At 33.9% G+C, this 20673-nt stretch overlaps 1 pseudogene; it reads left to right on the forward strand.

Moving 5' to 3' along the window:
* Positions 1-20673, forward strand: part of LOC143640355 (kynureninase-like) — a 75903-nt pseudogene that overhangs the window by 34981 nt on the left and 20249 nt on the right.

Consider the following 20673-nt stretch of genomic DNA (forward strand, 5'->3'; position numbering starts at 1 on the left):
TAAAAATCTGAATGTGAAACACTTGACCTTCATTATTAAAATTTTCTTACTCCTATGTGCCAAGATGAATTTATCTTCCTGTTGGACTTCCATAGCATGATGGAAAATGTCTCGCTGACTACCTTTTGCATTGCCTTATAATTATGGCTGTGCCTATGCTAACTCTCCAATTTAGAAAGCTAAATTGTCTGTAGACGGTTCAGTGACTGATTAAGGATGAACCCTGAGAACCTCACAGACTCCTGACAGTGCTTTGTCCACAATGATTTATCTTTAAACACGTACCTGTACCTTTTAGGCCAGCAAATGGTTAAGAGTATGTATATCAGCAAAAGTGTTGGTCAGGCTAATTTGATGGATCACAGTGTTCCAAAAACAAAATAAAATGAAACAAACAAAACAAAAATAGCAGAACTGTGTTCATTAAATATATTTTGAAATTTCTGCAGAATGGTTTATATGGCTACTTATTCTGAAAATTGAGATACTTTTTGTAAATTTCTTCAAATTCCATTTGTATTCTTTGACTCAGTTAGGACATAATGATTTTTTTTAAGTCATTAAAAATTAAGTGAACTAAATTATGCTCGGAAAATTACCTTAAGCTATTTCCCCATTTTGGACCTCTGAAATAAATCAAACAAACTATTTTGTGTGAGGTCCTTCACAGGCTAGAAAAAGCCTGTGGAAGAGAATAATCAAATAGTCCTATAGAAATTGTTTTCTTTTCCTCTTTTTTCTACTTCTAAGTATAATTTTAAGGTCTGAAGACTGGTTTGCTTTACTTTCTCGTGTGTGTGTGTGTGTGTGTGTGTGTGTGTGTGTGTGTGTGTCTGACTATGGATTGTACCCACTAAACTACATTCCCCAGGCCTTTTTTTAAATTACTTTATTGTTTGGAGACAGGAGCTCACTAAATTGCCTAGGCTAGCCCCAAACTTACAATCCTCCTGCCTCACCTCCAGAGTTTCTGGGATTATAAGTATGAGCCACTTCATACAGCTGGTTTTTCTTTCCAGGTCTCCCAAAACCTCTATTCTTACTCTCCACACAGCTATTATCTCTGTCTCATTTCTTCTCAATTTACACATTAAATTTCAGTAAGAAAGTGTTCCCCTTCTCTCCTTCTCTAACTTCCTATTTCTGAATTTGCCAGTCTCATCAATATCTCCTTTCCCTTTCTTTCTCTTTCCTTAATTCATTCCTCCTTTCTTCTCTCCCTCCCTCCCTCAGTCACTCCCTCTTACATGGAACCCAGGCCCTTATGCCAGCTAGGCAAGTGCTCTGCCACTGAGCCATATTCCCCCTCTCAATATCTACACTTTAAAAATAGAACTAAAATGAAGATCTATTTCTGAAATCATACATTGTACAAATGGCAATAATATTTGCTATTGCTAATAGCCTACAGAGCTGCAGACACTTGACATGCACCACACTACACTTATATTTTCCAGCAACTTTAATAGTCAACATCCTGCACTATGTCTCAGCAGACACAACTGAGCCTGAGAGAGGTGAAGCACTTTTGCTTGGCAACTTAACCAGCCAGTGAAACCTGGAACTGGCATCTACTGATGCTGATGCCCAAGTTCTTTGCATTGACTGGGAGAGAACTTTCCCCTGCATTGTCTCCTTTTATATATGCAAACTAATCATGTAATGGCAAAGAGTATTTATAAAAGTCAAAGAAAAAAATATGTAACACCCTCCATTTTTTCTTACTTTTTTTTTTTTTAAATTGGAGACCTCTGTCTCTATAGTTGATGTAATTGTTGCTTTTACAAAGATGGAAAATATAGGGAATGAGAAAAAAAATTCTGCCTTTAAAAAGCACAGATTCTGACTGATGAGATACATAGGAAATTTCTTCAAACACTGCTTTAAAGAAAGATCCACTAATGTGTCTTAGATTAACACAACAGAAATTATAGTTATGCATGTTCAGATTCATTTATCCTTATGACTGGTCCAAAACCACATCCTCTGAATTGGCTCAAGGAGATACATTCCCACTGAGGTTCAAAAGCTGTTATTTCTTTTTGGCGGCATCTTTTCTCATAATTAGGGAACATAACGTAACATTGGTGCCAGATTGTTCCATATCAATTTTTCCCACAGTGTAACTGACTAGTTATGTACATCTCATTACTGGTAAACTCCTAAAAATCAAATAATCTCTTAGATTACATGTATTAATTTCAAAAATATGCAAAAGTACCCTTTTGACAAATAAATTGAGCCCAGAAAGTTCTCCAGAAATTGTGATAGCTTGGCCACCTTCAACATCTGAGTCAAAGTCTACCATCCTCATTCATGAATCCAGGGCTTTCATCCAAAGTCAAGGTCCCTGACTTGCTTTTGTCCTCTCTTTTCTTTCCAACATCTTATGCCCTGTTGATTTATTTTTCAACAAGAAACTTCCATCATATTTTCTTTTATGGTAACTATAGCAATAAGTTACTGCACCTTATAAAAATATCAAGGATGGCTTGATATAGATGAATGTAGTTTGATAAGAAATAAAATCTTAATACTATGTTACTCTAATATTTTGTTACTGTAATTTGCACAGGTTGACAAATAAGTGCCTACTTCAGGAAGAATTTCATTTTCATTTTTTAGCTTATCCTTGAATACAGCCAGAGTTTTTAAATCACCAGGTTAAAATGTTTATTCTCACTTTGTTCTGATTCCAAGTTATAGGTAATATTTTTTTTAATACAACAAGTCCCTTGATTTCTGTGCAGATTTCTATTTACACTTTTTTATGACAGACTTTTTAATTCCAATTGCTCTTTTTTTTTATTTCTTATGTTTAAAATCAAACTTTCTGGAAACTCCCAAGTATATTCACAGCAGCTAACTCCTTAACATGAACCTATGAGTGTGTGTAAATGACCATTGTTCACTTTATAAAGTCCTGTTGTCTCCTCTGTTAGCACATGCTAAGTGATATCAATCAGCAGCTCAAGGACAAAGGATTTTCTAGTCAACTTATTGTGTATAATGTTTGTAATATTTCTCAATACACAAGATATACATTTAAAGTTACTAGACCTTAATCTATTTTTTTTAATGGCAAGGGGTATCACTGGGAGGCATCCTCAGCCTTTTTATTTTTGATTTTTGAGAGAGAGTTTTGCTAAATTGCCCATGTTGACCTGGAACTTGTGATCTTCCTGCCTCAGCCTTCTGCGTAGCTGGGATTACAGATATGCCTAACTTTACCTGGCTATCACAACTTACTCTTAGAGTAATTCATCAAAAGTATGAAGATGAAATTTTGTCAGCTGTCCTAGTTTACCTTTTTGCTATTCCTGTTTGCTCCTGAACTTCATTACAAACATTTAAAATTATCACATTGTGGGATTCCTGGATAAAATGCTGTGTGGGTTATTTTTTCTGCAGTGTATGTTATGATATACTTTTTTTTTGGTCTCATGTATTATCTATAAGAGCCTTAGGACTAATAAAACCAAGTAGCATGACAGCTCTGCCTTGCAGAAAATTACCCTTTGATTCTGGCTGCCATGCTGTTTGGTTTCTAAAGTCTTCTTGGAGCTTCACGTGAAAGATTGTATCTTGTCTCTTTCCCTTGGTATGTTTATTTCATTCTGTATTGTTTTCTATTTTAATAGGGAAGACTTCCTATTCTTACTGAGCTATTGGCATAAATAAGTAAAGGCTGAACATAAAGCACTAAAAAGTAGCAGAAAACAGGATCTTCTATTTCCAAACTAATTTTTGGAAAGAAATTGTGACCCATATAACACATTGACTTTTAGTAGAGAATGAACCTATTACAAAATAATACTTAGTTGCTTCTTATAAACAGAGTCAGAAGAAAAGGAAAAAGAACAGGGATTTTTGAAAGCACTGATATATGAAGTCTGCATGAAAGGAAGTACTTTTATTCACTCAGAAATGAGATATTTAAAGAGCTGCTAGAAGCCCTCTTTCCCAAATTGACTGTTTTTGTTTTTAACATAGCATCTATGTACACTTTTTAACCATAACACCTGAGTGTATTTTGAAAAGTTAAATGCTCTTTCTGATAAGAAACCTTATGTCCTACTCTTCATTTCTTGCTAACATCATCCAGCAAATCCCTAATTGTGGACTTCTTAGGGAAGTCCTAATATCAGAGTTGACTAGCCAAAGGTGTATTATTGTTAATACACCGTTTGTCTACTCATTTATATAGAGTCAATCAGCATGTCAAGTGCTCACTCACACACTTCCCTATAACATCCCCACCACCCCGCTCAGTGCTGGAGATTGATCCAAGGGTTTTGCACAAGCTAAGAGTTCTCTTTTGTGTATTTTTATTTTGAGACAGAGCCTCATTAAGTTGCCCAGGATGGCTTCAAACCTGCAATTCTTCTATCTAAGCCTCCTGAGTAGCTGGGTTATAGTGGACACCACATATCTGGTTTCCCTATAATTTGGAAAAAAGTTATAAATAATATTGGAAAAAAACATTACCTTAAATTTTCCATCACACCCTTTCTTCTTAAAATATATTTTTTAAATTTATATCAGTGTAGTCCTATCATTATTTCCTATTGCTTTTGTATAAGCAAAAGAATACCTAAAGACTTTGTTCGTTGGTATGATGTAGAAGCTGCAGTCTCAGTCATAAGAAGGTCACATAGGAGTACCATCTAGTGGAAATTAATAGCATCCAAGGGACTATGGGGAAACTGGAATTCACCCACCATAAAGTTAGTGAAACTGATGAGGGGACTATCACATCCACTGTTGTCTGAGCAGTGTCTAGCAGTGTACGTTCAGCGACTGAATTTATGAATAGCCATAGGCATGCCTTACAGGCACCTCCCAGGGACTACAGGGCTACAATAATGGGTGGTTAATTAAGTGGTTTGGACAAAGGCTATTTACCTACTTTAATATTTTGTTTTTTCAAGAATCCACAAGCATACCAGAGCATATTTACCCTTATAATTAAATCTGCCACTTATTAATGGTCTTTAGAATTCAGAGAAGTTTTTAAGGTAAAAAATAAAATTAACTGAATAATAACAGTCAACAGTCAATTTGTTACAGAATTAGTAAAATTATCCAAACTTTAATACCTTTAAAAAACTGTCAGCTACACCATTTCGTATTTTATTTTAATAAATAGAAAAATAATGAGTCAAAATTGAGAGGGAATGTATAAGGTCTTCCCCTAGAAAGTTTAGCCCAATCCATATGTATCATAGTACTCAACTGGTTAGAAGAAACCTTGGTGCTGCAATAAGGAAGATGGCAAGAGCAAAGCACGTGTGTGATTCCTTATTTAGGGGGATTTTGAACATATTTTTAACTACTCTTTTGCCCAAGATACTTTATTTTAAAAGAAGCCACATCTGAACAAGTAATGTATATAATAAAATAGCATCAGAAAGACAGAATCTCAAAGAATATTTTATTGGGGGTGGGGGTACTCAACCACTGAGCCACATACCCAGCCCCCTTTTTTTGTATTTTATTTAGAGATAGGGCCTCACAGAGTTGCTTAGTGTTTTACCATTGCTGAGGCTGGCTTCTAACTTGCTATCCTCTTGTCTCAGCCTTCCAAGCCCCTGGGATTACAGGTGAGTGCCACCATGCAGCCTCAGATTATCTTCTTTTAAAGTTTAACATCAGTTGAAAGACTATCTGTTGACAACTGCATGGCTTTATTAATTGCCAGATGGCTGGGCTGGCAAGATGAGCTGAGTTCAAAGGAGCTGGATGCAGCAAAGAATCCATGCAAAACATGAACATGAGTTTCTAAGGACAGGGTAGGACTGCTCAGTTACCCCAAGGGTCAGCTCCACGCTGGGCAGTGCTGGAAAGAACAATAAAGCAAACCCCCAGCCCCTAAACCCCCTATTCGTTGGGTAGAAGACATTTGATAGAATATCCCACCCAAAAAAGGCAAGGGGTAGAGTTTCGAAGGGTGGAGTCTTGCTTGGTGATGTTATGTTGTCAGCAGATTGACTGACATCTTGGCAAGCCACACCCATCTCAGGTGCTGTGTGGGATCACGGTAGAACTAGATGAAAGGCATTTGCATTACACAGCCCAATGAGCGTGCAATGCCAGACCATCCCCTCATATGCTCAAATGCACACACAGCCCATGGATGGCTCACAATGGCTCACCTTTATTTGTTCATTCATTTACCTATTTTTTAATACTTTGTGTACATATTGTGCAAAAGTAGGAGGTAATGAGATTATAAAATGCTGCAAGAGAGGTAAACAAACAGAGCTGTAGGATGACAGATAGGAGAGAGATGGCAAAAGAACTGCCCCGTAGAAATTATCTTGTGAACAATATCTGAGTTAGGCAGGTGTGTGTCTTAGGTCATTATCTGTGAAAACTATAGACTGGGTAGTTTATAAGGAATAGAGCTTTATTCAACTCATGATTCTTGCAGGCTGGGAAGTCCAAGAGCAAGTCACTGGCACCTGCTGACAACCTTCTTTCTGCACCATAGCATAGTGGAGGGCATCACATGACAAGGCAGAGCAAGTGTGCCAGTTTTGGTGTCTCTTCTTCTCTTTAGAGTGCCTGTAATGCAATCACGAGGGCCTCATTCTCCTGACCTTCTTAAATTATAGTCACCACCAAAGGCTTCACCTCCAAATATCATTAATTTGAATTTGGGGATTGAGTTCCCAACACATATAGTCGTTGTAGACATTCAAAACATAGTACCTAGCAAATGAGAAAAAAGAAGCCACATTTGCAAATTAAGGGAGAGTGGTGTGGGGACTCTGAGGCAGAAGAGCTAGAAGAGACCAGGATTTAAGAGTATAAAGAGCCATACCAAGGATTTTGAGTTTTATTTAGAACATAATGCAGGCACTTTCTTGGAATCTGGGAATCCTTTCTATTCAAATGTGTGATTTAGAGAGTTGCTTAGAATAAGACAGGTTGTGAGTTTACAGATTAGTTGAAAAATTACTGCAATTGTTTAGGGATTGACTATAAAGTGTGATAATGTGTTGACTGAACACTTCTATGTTATTATGGGTTGCATCGATGTGAGTATAAACACCTATGGGTAATTATAAATAAAAATGAGTTGATAAATATTTTTATTTTAAAAATTGCATAAAGGAGGAAATCAAGTGCAGAGTATCTGTTTGTGGCTATGTACACAGTGTAACTACTCTTACAGGTAGAATAATGAAAATATCTACCAGGATGACTGTAGTTTGGGAGTTATTCAGTTTTATTCTTTATTTTTAAGATGCTGCCATCTAGTGACACTTTTGTAAAATCACTTTGTGGTAATCTCAAGTTTGCATCTTCCAATCTTTTCTTCCAAACAGTCCCAATTTAATAATTCATGCTTTCTGCCATCCATACGAAAAGGACTATACATGCATTAAAACATATTGTAGAAGCTGCAAGTGATTTTTTGATGTGATACCACAGCTGTGGCCACAGGACTTTTAATAATGGGATCTACTAGGTGAAGTTTTGTGGTTTCTTGGTATCTTTTTTTATAAATAATTAATAATGAAATAAAAGCACTGCCTTTCCTATCCTTGAGTTTTCTAAGAAAAGTTGAGTTGTAAAAAAAATATGTATGGAACGTTTAGTTAAAAAGTGCTTAATAAAATATCATTGTTCTTATTAGAAATGTTATTCAGTAGGAAAAGGATATCAAATTCAGAGAAAGCTTTAACTTTTTCCAAATGGAATTCCAGTACTTCATGTCCATCTTAAAACATGAACAAACTAAGTATATAATGACTATCAAACCTCAATATTGTTCTACAACTTTGATTACCTCTAATTCTGGATGAAAATTAATTATATTTCTTCTCTATCATTCTCAAAAGTTACATAAGCACAGAGAACCTCTCTTATATTATATATTATTATTATATTGCACTAAACCTTGACAAGTGAGAACTTCTTAGGTGTTGCTTTATGGAATGTGAAGAAAAATCACTGAAATCACTAAACTTTCTGTACCTTATTATATTAAAATCCATTGATGTATATTAAATATGATTATACTGAATATGTTATATATTGAATCTATACATGATTTGTAACATCAAGCAATGATCATTTGGAAAATATTGGTTCATTGAATTATATATGTTTTCTAAATATTGACATTTAATTATAAACATTTTTAAAATTATACTTTGTGACTAAATTTATCAGAAATATCTCAATACTGGGAAATAATCATGCTCAGAGAAGTGGATACCAGTTTTCCACAATTCTAGTTGGTCTAGGAAAGTAATTTTATCACTTGAGTAAAAATACTACAGGCTATTTTCCTTCAAGTGAAACTATACATTTTCAAAAGAATGTCTGTCAGATACCCAGTATGAATCACAAGTGTTTGTCTATCACTTGCTTTTTCATGCAAAACTGGTTCTCCATCCATGAAATTTTAAAGTGACTAGTTAAGCTAACAACCAATTACACCAGTGCATTCCTTTGTGGTCACCATCCAATTTCTAAATGTGGTCACACATCAAACATTAAAAACATGAGAAACAAGTCACTCTTGTTTAATAAAAATTGATCCTTTTTGTAGCTTTAGTAAGGATAATTTTAGGTGAACGCTCTCTTTCCCCCTAGTGAGTGGTGGGACAAATGCAGTGACTTCTGATACAGTCTGGTGCTAATGCTTTGTGTTCTGCTAAGGTGCCAGATTTTAGATTGTTGGTGCAAATGTCAACCTAGTGAAGAAAAGGGGGGAGAATAGTCTTTGTGAATCAAAGGTTGAACCATGACTTATGGCATAACAGTTTGCTAAAAATTTACTTAAAGATATTTGTGTTACTATTTTTAATCATTGCAATAAATTCAGATTTTTTCATGTTCTTTCTTAGGGTTGTTTTGTTGGCTTTGATCTGGCAAATGCAGTTGGAAACGTTGAACTCCACTTACATGACTGGGGACTCGATTTTGCCTGCTGGTGTTCCTACAAGGTAAAAACAATTTAACATATTTATAGCCTTTTATTTCACATTGATATTAATCTAAAGGAAAAACTGGCTCCATGGGCCAATTTCAAAGATTGAAGTTACTTTGCTCCATTTCTTTCATTACTGTATGGTCTGATTTGGGTTATAAGTAGAATTGTATGAAGAATGATATGATATTTAATTTTAGCACTTCCATCATTACAGAGAACATATTTCTTTAATTCCTAACCTGTTATGAAAAAATCAAAAGGTTCTAGAGAAAGAGTCCCACAATTAGAACTTAATTCAAATTGATTAGGATTCTTAGTGTTAGTAAGCTGTGAAATTTCTACATATGTAAATATAATTCTTAGGCAATCAGCTTGGTATTTGAAGAAAATTTAATTAATTGGTGAAAATAAAACAAATTTAATATAGGCATTTAAAAATGTGATGCTTTTATTATTATTTCAATATTCTTGTGGCAAAATAATTTAAATATGGGAGCTTTGAAATTAGACCTCAATGGAACTATCTACTAACTGAGGAAAAATTTGATCAAACTTTTAAAAAGACCAGTTTTGTTATCAACCTAACAATACAAATTTTCATTAGGTTTTCATTTAATAAGATTCCCCAGGATTCTGTTTTATTTCAAACGTTCAAAAATTTTAAAGTAAAATGTTATATTTTTATTTAAAAACTATGATATTGTTTATTTTAATATATTTAGGTAGATTCATAAAATTTAACTTATTTTCCATCCAGTATTTAAATGCAGGAGCAGGAGGTCTTGCTGGTGCCTTTGTCCATGAAAAGCATGCCCACACAATAAAACCTACGTGAGTACCATCTTCAAATTCTTCTTTGGCGATGAACAAATAAATGCATTTTCATAGTATGAAAAATTTACAGAAATTTCTAAGATGCTATCCAATGGGAATCAGGATTGGATTGCAATTATTTTACTACTCTATTAACATTAAAATGTTTTATCAAAAATAAACGCTTTTGAAAGACTTCAATTGGTTGAACAAGAAATTTAGTCATAAAAGGGAAGCTTCAATGCTAAAATGAGCCACTGCAATCAGCTAGAGCAAATGGTTATATGAAAAAAAGACTGCTTGAATTTGGTTTTTCAAAAATTAGACTTTAGAAAATTTTGGATTCCTCACAATGATGAATAAATCAAAGAATACCAGAGCTGTGCCTAATAGAGGCTTGAACGTGGCATGTTTTATTAAAATTAAATCTACCTTTAAAGCTATAAAATGTTACAGGATGGCTTGTAGGGAATATCTTTTGTCCTAAAAGATTTTATTTTCCATGAAACCTGAAGAAGCTAAACACTGAACAACACTGATGACATAAAAAAGTAGTACTTTTCTATTTTATATAACTCTCTTTATGTTTTAAAGAAAGTATAAATGCAAATGTAATACACCAACACATTTACACATTTTTATTTGACTGAGGAACTTATAACTGTTCCTTTTATTTTTATCTGGTATGGAGATAAAGGAATAATATTCTGAGAAGTCAGGGGGGTAGCCTTTTTATTCTTGTTGTATTGGAATGTGTGTGATGGGGAGACTGTCTAGACTCCCAATAGATAACATAATAATGTTTGATTAGTTTTCTGAATCCTTTCAGACACTGGCTGAGTGGTATAATCTTTACAGGAATTGAAGTGGAATTAGTAATATGTCTTGCAGCACCTCACATTTCTGAAGTTATGTGCATATATAAATCCTAGGAATTTAAAATGGTTTTCTATTATTTATTTAATAGTGTCTAAAATTTCTTCACAATTTTAAAATTTTTAAATTAAAGAGCACATTTCCTTTAGACAGACATTTAATAAGTCATACATCTTCATTGTTGTTACTACATTAGATTTTTCTCTCTGTCTCAAATACTCAGAGAACATTATCAAGTATATATTATAAGGTTAGTATACATATTTTAAAAGTCCTCTTCTATATTTTTAGCAAATCCCATTGATAGCATCTCACATAGCACAATTATTTTCCACATAGGTGGTACCCAAGATGTTTCCTGCTTTTGTATGATGACTCACCACCCTAGCCATTTCTTATTCTCCTTTAATTAAATTATAGTAGACCAGGTTCATATTCTAGCTTGACTTCTTGCTGATCTGTTTAGGCCTCTTAATGGAAATATTATCAGCATTTACCTCATAGTCAAATTTTGTGAGAAAAAAATGAGATGATGCATCTAAAGCACTAATTGTAAACACTTCAGCATTTTACTATATGTGATTGATACTTGTGGAGCTATATTTTAAGAATCCAAAATAAGAGAAATTTTAAAAAATGATGGGTGACATTTTTAACAATGTCATTGGGGCATTCTTTAATGTTATTCGGTAATTATATAATATTTACTCCTAGATATTGTGTTTACTCATTGTAAATTTGTATACTAACATACAGACTTCTGCCCAGTGGAGATCATTTTTTTCATGCAGTAAAGATAACCTCTAGAGTTACAGTTTGTGACATTATAGGATTTTAAATAATTTTTACCTGTCACCAAGTTTATTTCAACAGATCTTTCCCCAACTGACTGTATAAATCCCCATTCCTGAACTTTCTTTTTTACTGCCCTTTTCATCTCACTGGTTCTCCCATTAATTACTGAGTTGAATGACATATTTCTTGCGTGTTCACTTTGTATTTGTGTGAGAGCAATGCTTTTAGCTTTTTTGAAAATATATGCATTGCATTTTATCCAATTCACTCTGGAGACAGTTGGGACTCAAATCAGGCTTGACTAGTAAATTCTGCCTTAAAGGAAATCCTGTTCTTAACCACTGAGCTCTGAGGCACATCCCCAGCCTTTTTGTTGTTGTTGTTGTTGTTGTTGTTGTTTGTTTGTTTTTGGTTTTGTTTTTTTGGTATTTTAGGGTCTCACTGAGTTGCTTAGAGCCTCACTAAGTTGCTGAAGCTGGCTTTGAACTCATGATCCTTCTGTCTCAGCCACTTGAGCCACTAGGATTACAGGCGTGGGTTACTTACTGCACCTGGCTGGAAACCCTGTTCCGAGCTTATTCATGTTGTTTTCTCACATTCTTAACTTTTCTTAATGTGATGCCTAGTGACTAATTCAAGTGCTGCCAATTTCTATCCTTAATTTCCTCTCCTCTACAAGGTATCATGCAATGTATTTGATTTGTGTTAGAGAATTAGAGCTTTTTAATTACTGATGGAAAGTAGCAGATTTATTTATACAAGGATCTGTTATTTTCATATAATCTGTTCAGTATCCCTGAGAGAAAAAGAAATGCTTTGCCAAACTTTACTTTGTGTTCCATAAATGTATTTTACTTTTTTATGAAGCTACAAATAAACACCACCTTCCACAAGAGTGTTAGAGTAAGCAACAGGAAGACTTGAAAGGCAAAAATATCACGTTGAGCAAGACTCATTGTTTAGATGTTAGGATAATATTCAATAAGTAAAATTATTTTAAAAATGAGGGGAAGAAACATTGCTTGTGGAAAATATGTATAGCGCAGAGATTAAATACAACTTAAACTTCAAAAGTTCCTGTATGAGGACTAACTCTTGCCAGTTAATCATTATATTTTAGCTGTTAGGCTTTGAGGATCAGCTAATTAAATATGTTTAACAAATCTTCCATCACTTGTAATTTTTTTTTTCAATTTTCTTAGAACATTAGAGAGACTATGGAGAGTTTGTGTTGTTAAATTATTCAGTATGATAGCTGAGAACCATATGGAGAACATCGAGTATACCAGAATGAATGTAACTGCTCATATATATATTACACTTTGTGAAGTCATCTTTGTTGCTCAAAGAAAGGTGACATCTAGTGTCTAAATATATTATTTCAATGAAATGCTATCCAAATAACGTTTCTTGTTTTAATTATTCACCCTTTAACAAGTACTTTAAAGTGTGTGTGTGTGTGTGTGTGTGTGTGTGAGAGAGAGAGAGAGAGAGAGAGAGAGAGAGAGAGTGTGTGTGTGTTTAAATGATTGACTATGTGTTTAATAGTACAAGAATTTCATAGTTAAAGCCTTGAAGAAAGAGGAAGAACAGGATGAAGGTGAGAGTCCACGGAAGGGGGAATTCCTTGTGTGTGCTTAAACAGCAGGCTTAGACACTAATCAAGGCTGAGATAAGAAAAGTATTAAGGGAATGGGCAGTCCCTTGGTGCAGAGTGGATTCCAGCAACGTAACAGTGAATTGGAGAGTTTAATATTGGTATGTGATTCTGAAATTGTCATTAATATAATGTTTCCATTAGCATCTGAGAGAATTTATCAAGGAATCCTTAGTAGATTAGGTAAAAGAGATTTGATAAGGTACTTCAAAAGCATATGACTTGAATATTAACAGTATAAAGAAAATGCTGAGTAACTAAAAAAAAATCTTTAAAAACTATTACCTTAAAGGTCATGCTGAAAAGTTAAACATAATATGAAGTGGATTATATTTTGCTACAGTATCATTTTGTCAAAGTACATGCCAAAAAAAGAAACCTATATTTACTATATTGTCTTTTTAAGATGAGCATATTATAAATTTAATCTAAATGTTGTCAAATTATAAGTTTAAATCTTTTATAATTTTTAACTTTATATTTTAATATGCATTTCAGTGACAATTTTTTTCTTTGCTAGGTTTAAAATTGATTTTATTAAGAGACATTTTCCCTTTTGTCTTTAGATGATGAGAACTTCCAGTATGTCTGTATGCATATGAATATGTGTGCATATATGTATGCACGTGTGTGTGTGTGTGTCTATTTTCTATTTCAAAAATTTAATAAGATAAAGTTCACATTTTACTCTGACACAGGTATTTTTCTAAGCTGGTCATTGTTCATGTAAAATTAAGGAAACAATCCTTAATTGATTAAGAAAGCATAAGCAAATATAACCAAAAAATACTTCTGTGCAAAAATCTTTCTTAAAAAATAAAACTTTTGGACTGGGCTTGTGGCTCAGTAGCAGAGTGCTTGCCTTGCACATGTGAGGCACTGGGTTCGATCCTCAGCACCACATAAAAATAAATAAACAAAATGAAGATATTGTGTCCATGTATAACTAAAAAAAAAATTTAAATAAATAAAACTTTCTTGATGGAATTAAAAAAAGGTTATTGTTTATGATTTTTAAATCTTACTGGCCTTTTGGAGAGAGATCACTTAAATATTCAAAGAGTGAGATAAATGACAGAAAACCCAAAATTAGAATATGTGTCCTAAGGCAACTCTAATTAATGGGCCTGGAGAATTCTCAGACTAATTTTTCCATAGTAGCTGTGGAGACAAAAATGACTAACTCAGAGGTTCTTGGGAAAAGCTTGAGCAAGGAGGTAGGAAACTAAAGACACAAATCCTCTGTAAAATAGAACACAGTGTTAACTAAGTGAATAAATTCACTCTCTGTTACTTTGAAAGCTGAAAATGTTGCCTATAAGAGAGATTCACTTCATAAATTTCATAAATTTAAGAAGGTATAAAAAGAAGAAAGAATTATTTAAATGGCATTTTTTAAAGGGATATGTCAAGTGATCTTTTCCTCTTTATCTCTTTACTAGAATTTTTATGGAATCTGAGTTATTGACTTAACATTTTAAATTTTGCCTCATTATCATAAAATATTTTAGAAATTATACATGGTGGTAAAATCAGGATTTCAAGCTCTCACTTATTTCTAGAGCCACACTCATGCATTACATCTGTCCTCTGTCTTGGTCTTCAAATTGTCCCTCCAAGGGGTCCAGAAATGGGCAACATACTTAAAGAACACTCATCTGTAGCATCATAACACATAACCTAAACTTATTTTCATTCAGAAACTGTTTTATAAAAATTGTTAGGAAAGGATTTCTTGTTTTCTTGGCTTGACAATTTCAACTATGTAAAATTTTCCAAATAATTTTCCTGTATGGTGAGTTTAAGCTGCGATCATAAAAATAACTTATTTGTTTGGAAGTGTGATCACAGTTTAAAATAAATTCAGTAAATAATCTATTTTTTGTTTGTTTGTTTTTTGCTACTCAGGAGATAAAATAATCCTAGTTCTTAAATTAAGCCAAAATAGTAATTATCTGTATTTAAAAATACATTAAGTCCACTTCTGTTCACAAATCACTACTCTCAGATAATAATTACATAATCATTAATTCAAGAACACTGAAATCCTTTGAAACCTCAAAATTTATTTTTTGTTCTAAAATGCAGTCTGTTGTCTCTGAAGATATATGGGGGTCAATGATCTTTTCAGACATTAAAAGTAAAACTTATCAAAGAGCTTCAGCTTTTGTTTTAATTGCTTCAAGTTTTTTCCTGAAAGAGACATTTGAAATATACAGGTTTTTTTAACTAACTTGCTAATTTTTAATGTATTCTTATTTACAAAGTGCATGTATTCATCATGTTCTTTATGAGTGCCAAAGGAGCCAGGCTAGAGGTTTGTTGTCATGTCACATGTACTGTGTATGTAGGTGGCTCTTGTATGTGGACTCTTCACACACAGACCAGTGGGGGTCCTGAGACATCGAATACTGGGGTTAGCTTTACAGACCCCAGGACACTTGGAATATATGCTCAGGACAAACATCTAAACTATGGGATCCATTTTATCTTTGTTTACCTGCTTTTACTCTCCAAAGAAGATAATTTGGGTAGGAATTACCCTTTAATCCATCACTTTTATGATCAGCTCCTGTACAGGTAGCATGCTGTTGGTTCCCACATCATTTCCTATTCCCATCAGCTTTGGTCAGGGCTCAGAAGATTTGACATTGACCATGGCAATATATGCCTAAAAAGTATGTGGAACTTTTTTAATGTAAGGGGAATATGATCCTAGTAAGACTTTATCTTAAGTGATATGATTGAAAAAAATTGATTATAAATTTAAACCTTCAATTCTAAATTTTTGCATGCAGGGATATTTTCATTAATATTTCTTTAACAATCCATAGTGATCAAGAATTTTCTCTTGAATTTTGTTAAATATATACCTCTTTACTCTCAGCATAATAGACTAACCATTTTCCAGCATATGGAAGATTTTTACTTTGCACATTATTCTGAAGGTGGGTGTGACTTGCAAAACTCTGACAAATTAAATATGCATTTCCATATGCTTCTGTGAAGACCAAATATATACATGAAAATTAGCTACATAGTTAAAATTCTTCATGAGATTTTAATCAGCATTGATGAACAAAATTCAAATTACATTGTCTCTTTTTTTGTGTGTGGGGGGGTGATACTGGGATTGAATCCTGGGGTACTATACCACAGAGGGTTCCCCCAACTCTTTTATGTATTTATATTTTTATTTTGAGTCAGAGTCTCATTGAGTTTTCCAGGCCTGGTTAAACCTGCAATCCTCCTGCCTCAGCCTCCTGAATAGCGGGGATCACAGCTGTGCACCAGTGTATCTAGCTTTGTATAGTTCTTTCTAAAGTCTGAGATTGAGACATCTTTCTCTTTTTGTACTTGGAACATCTGTATTTATTTCAAAGCATTTCAAAGCATTATAAACCTATATTTTAAGATAAGACAATTCAAAAAGTATATTCAGAAAAATTTCAAAGGCTTTTTTTTTCTGTGTGTGTGTGTGTGTGTGTGTGTGTGTGTGTGTGCCAGAGATCAAACCACCCAGGGGTACTTAACCACTGAGTTATATCTCCAGTCCTTTTTTATTTTGAGACAGGGTTTTACTAAGTTGATTAGGACATCATTAAGTTACTAAGACTGGCTTTGAACTTGCAATCTTCCTGCCTTGGCCTCCCAAGCTACTAGGATTATAGGCTTATGCCACCATGCCCAGCCAAAAGCTTTCTGATTAGTAATGTAGTTATATCAAAAATATCAATTTGGTTCTTATAAGAACAGCATATTATCCTGAGACTTCAGAAAACAATTTTCATTATCTGCATTTTTTTTTATTTTAGGAAGTGCATTTTAATGAGTATGCTTGTCATACTGTTAGCTCACTGGACATATTTGAACGGCTCTTCTACAGAGTGGGATTTGAGAAGGCAATTGAGTATGAGCCCCCCTGTGTATTTACAGGTGGGTGAGCAAATGAGAGAAAGTAAACAAATTGAACTTAGTAAACTTTCTTCAAACTACTTTCTAGAGTAATGTTAAATCACACAGGTTAGAACAGAGCCCAGCAATTCTGAATAAACAATTTTTTTTAGAAAATAGAAATTGATAGAGATCTTCTCTCTGCAAGGAGTGAGGTGATATTCCACCTACTTCCTGTCATGCAATGTCAAGCCTTATATCAGCTATGCCTATGGCTGGCTGCTGGTGTCTAGGGATGAGTATACAACTTATCAGTTGAACCAACTTATTTTGTCAGTTTGAAAATTTTTTTTTTGTTTGTCTGTTTTCCTTAGGACCTTTGAATCTGTGTTTATCACCTAGCCATGCTTTTACTTTCCTCACCAAGGTGCTAATTTACAACTTCCTAGCTTTAAATTCTTCTTGCTCTTTTTCTCACTTTTTTCTATTGTGATTTTCGACCTTGTTTTTAGTTCATACCTAATGCCCTCTGGTCTATATTTGTATGGACTAGCATTACCTTCTTTATATGTGTTTGAACTGCTGTTATTTCTGAACTCCAATATCTACTGAAGTGTAGCAAGTGTTTCTCTGTTTTCCCAACTTTTCTACTCACTGCAAAGATAGATTAAGAACATTAATGCCCTGTCATGAAGTCATGGCTGAAGAATTTTACCAGGGAATTTATGTAGCTATGCAACCAAGCCCAAACCCTACCATACTGAATGCTTGCCAGAAGCAGACTTCCATTATACTCAAACCCACATTAGTTTACATTTGGTTATACAAATTGGATTGATTATCGATCACTTTGGCTAATAATAGAAAACAGAATTTGGATCAAACAAAAAGAAAGAGCAAATAAGTCTAAAATGTTGTTCATGAAAGAAGTTGATATTTTCACTATATGCTGCCGAAGAATTTTGAGTTTTATTTCTTGAAATCACAGTTTCATAATGCCCCTGTGCAACATTTACACTCATTAAAGATATATTTATTGAGCATCTATTATAACACTCCAGGAATTTTTTTAAGTCATTTGGAATATACCAAAAAAAAAAAAAAAACAAAAACACTCACACAAAATAGAGTCTCTAACATGATGTCTGAAAAATCAGTACGTCTTATAGATGATTTTTAAAGTATAAGGGGGAAAGGAAGTATCAGAACATACTAGTGGCATGCTTATCAATGTGACATGCTTATCAATGTGCAATATTAAAAAGGCATTCATGAACGATCACATTGAGAAAGTAAGAATCAGATGAAAACGTGAAGAAAAGAAAAAGAGGGTGAAGCATTTACCTGTGGAAAGAATTTTGGTTAGAAGAGGCATTTTATCAAAGATTCTAAGACAAGTGTACATCTTGGATGCTTGAAGAAAAGCATATCCACAAGCTGCAATAGATTGAAAGAGCTGGAGACAGATGGACAAGAGATAAAAGCATGCAAATGATGCAAGCCCTTGGTTGGCAATATGGAGACTTGAATCCATTGCCTATGTTGACAGAAGAGTGACCCTGACATAAAACTTTTAAAATGATCACACCAGGGGCTCTGTTGGGAATAAACTGTAAGAGGGTTAGGAGTGGACTTTGGAAGACCAGCCAAAGCACTATTGTGGATAACAGGCTAGAGATGAGTTCAAAGCAGAGGGGTAGCAGATGAGGTGAGGAGAAGTGGTAGGACTCTGAATCTATTCTGAGATATATAGCAATCTTTGCAGAGTTCAAAAATAGAAACATGATGAAGTTTTATTTATGTAAGTTGATTACATTCTGGAGAGCTTTACAATATTGTGCCTGTAGTTTCACACAGTGTTGTACACTTAAATTTGTCAGGAGGATGGGGTTACATGTTCTTACCATGATTTTTAAAAAGTAAATAAAATATTAAAATGTAAAAAAAGAATAGAATTGGAATGTCAGTTAACTGATGGATCTTTGCAATAATAGAAAAGGGAAATGCTCACTATCTAAAATGCAGTAATGGCATATGGGATGGAGAAAGCATTACAGTTGACAGTTATTAGGAAATTGAATGAAAAGGGCATAGAGAAAAATTTGGATAGAGGGACAAGAATGAGAGAATAAAGATGAATTTGATGTTTGTGCAAAAGAATACTAAGTCATAAGTCCTATATCATATACTTATTTAATAACTATGAAATGTTTTTCTTAAGCATCTACTATGGGCAGAACAGTAGGCAAGAAATCATTGAAGACAAATGAACCCTCTCATTCTGGAACTTACCACTCAGTGTGAGCATTCCAAGGCAAGAGAAAAGCTGGTTAATTTTGCCAAGGTGGGGGCATTTATGCTGACTGGAGACGTACTGTTAACTCAGACTCTGGGGGAACAGGGAAGAGTGGGGGACTAAGACAAGGTGGTTTCACATGCATCTTAAGCAAGGGCAGAACTTTAAGGTTCTTATGTTCCAAGAAGGGAATTTTAGTTTTATCTTAAGGACAAAGGGGAGCCACTCTTTGTATGGAAAAAAAAAAGATTACAAATTCAGCACTCTTCATCTTTCCAGTCTGTTTTTGCTTATGGAAAAAAAAAATAGATCATTCTGAAATTATCTTTTTTAACTTTTAAACTTTGTGATTCTCAAGTGATAAAAGTAAAGCATCAGGTTAAGGTTGGAATCCGCCTGCCACTGGCCATATCTGTGGCTGTGATGACTCTCTCCATTCTCCCTTTACTTTCCTAAAATGTGTTCAGAAAACTTTATCCCAAACTCTGACATACTCAGTTTTTTGCTTTACTCATGTACAGAAAGGTACCTTTTATATATCTCTGTTTTATTAATGTGGATGTGCTTTGTTATTTTGCTGCATAATAATTATACATATTGAAGAGATGCAGTGTGATTGATTCATGTATACAATGTGTTAAGATGAAGTTAGTGTTATTAGCATATTTCTCACTTTAACCTCCTATTGTTTGTGGTGAAGCATTCCAAAATCTTCTTTTCTGACTATTTTGAAGAATACAATACTTGTATTTTTTTAATCAATGTCTTACCATGCTTTCCAGACTGGTCTGGAACTTCTGCACTCAAGTGATCTTCCTGCTTCAGCTCCTGTGTGTTGGGACTCCAGGTATACCACTCTGCCTGGCTATAATGCATTCCTTTCTGTTTCTTTTTCATTTTTCTTTCTTTTGTTCTTTTTAAGATATGCATGACAGTAGAATGTATTTTGAAATATTATACATCCATGAAGTATAACTTATTCAAATTAGGATCCCATTCTTCTGACTACAATGCATTTCTAATTGACTATAGAAACACTGTGTATTGTAAAACACCAGAATGTTTCTTCCAATCTAACTAGTTGGATACTCATCATTCACACTCCAATTATTCTCCTTATTCCTTACTTTTATAAGCCTATACTGTTCTCCCTTCTATGAGCTCAACTTTTCTAACATTTACACATGTATGAGATCATGCTGTATTTGTGTTTCTGTGCCTGGCTTATTCCATTTAACATAATATCCTCCTGTTTCATCTATGTTACCATGAATGACAAAATTTTATTTTTTTTTGTCAAATACTATCTCATTGTGTATATTTTCTTTTTTCATGGACAATTCTTTATCATGGGCCATTTCAGCCAATTCCATACCTGAGCTACTGTGAATA

The sequence above is a fragment of the Callospermophilus lateralis genome, unplaced genomic scaffold, assembly GCF_048772815.1.
Source record: "Callospermophilus lateralis isolate mCalLat2 unplaced genomic scaffold, mCalLat2.hap1 Scaffold_194, whole genome shotgun sequence".
In the NCBI taxonomy this organism is placed as follows: Eukaryota; Metazoa; Chordata; class Mammalia; order Rodentia; family Sciuridae; genus Callospermophilus; species Callospermophilus lateralis.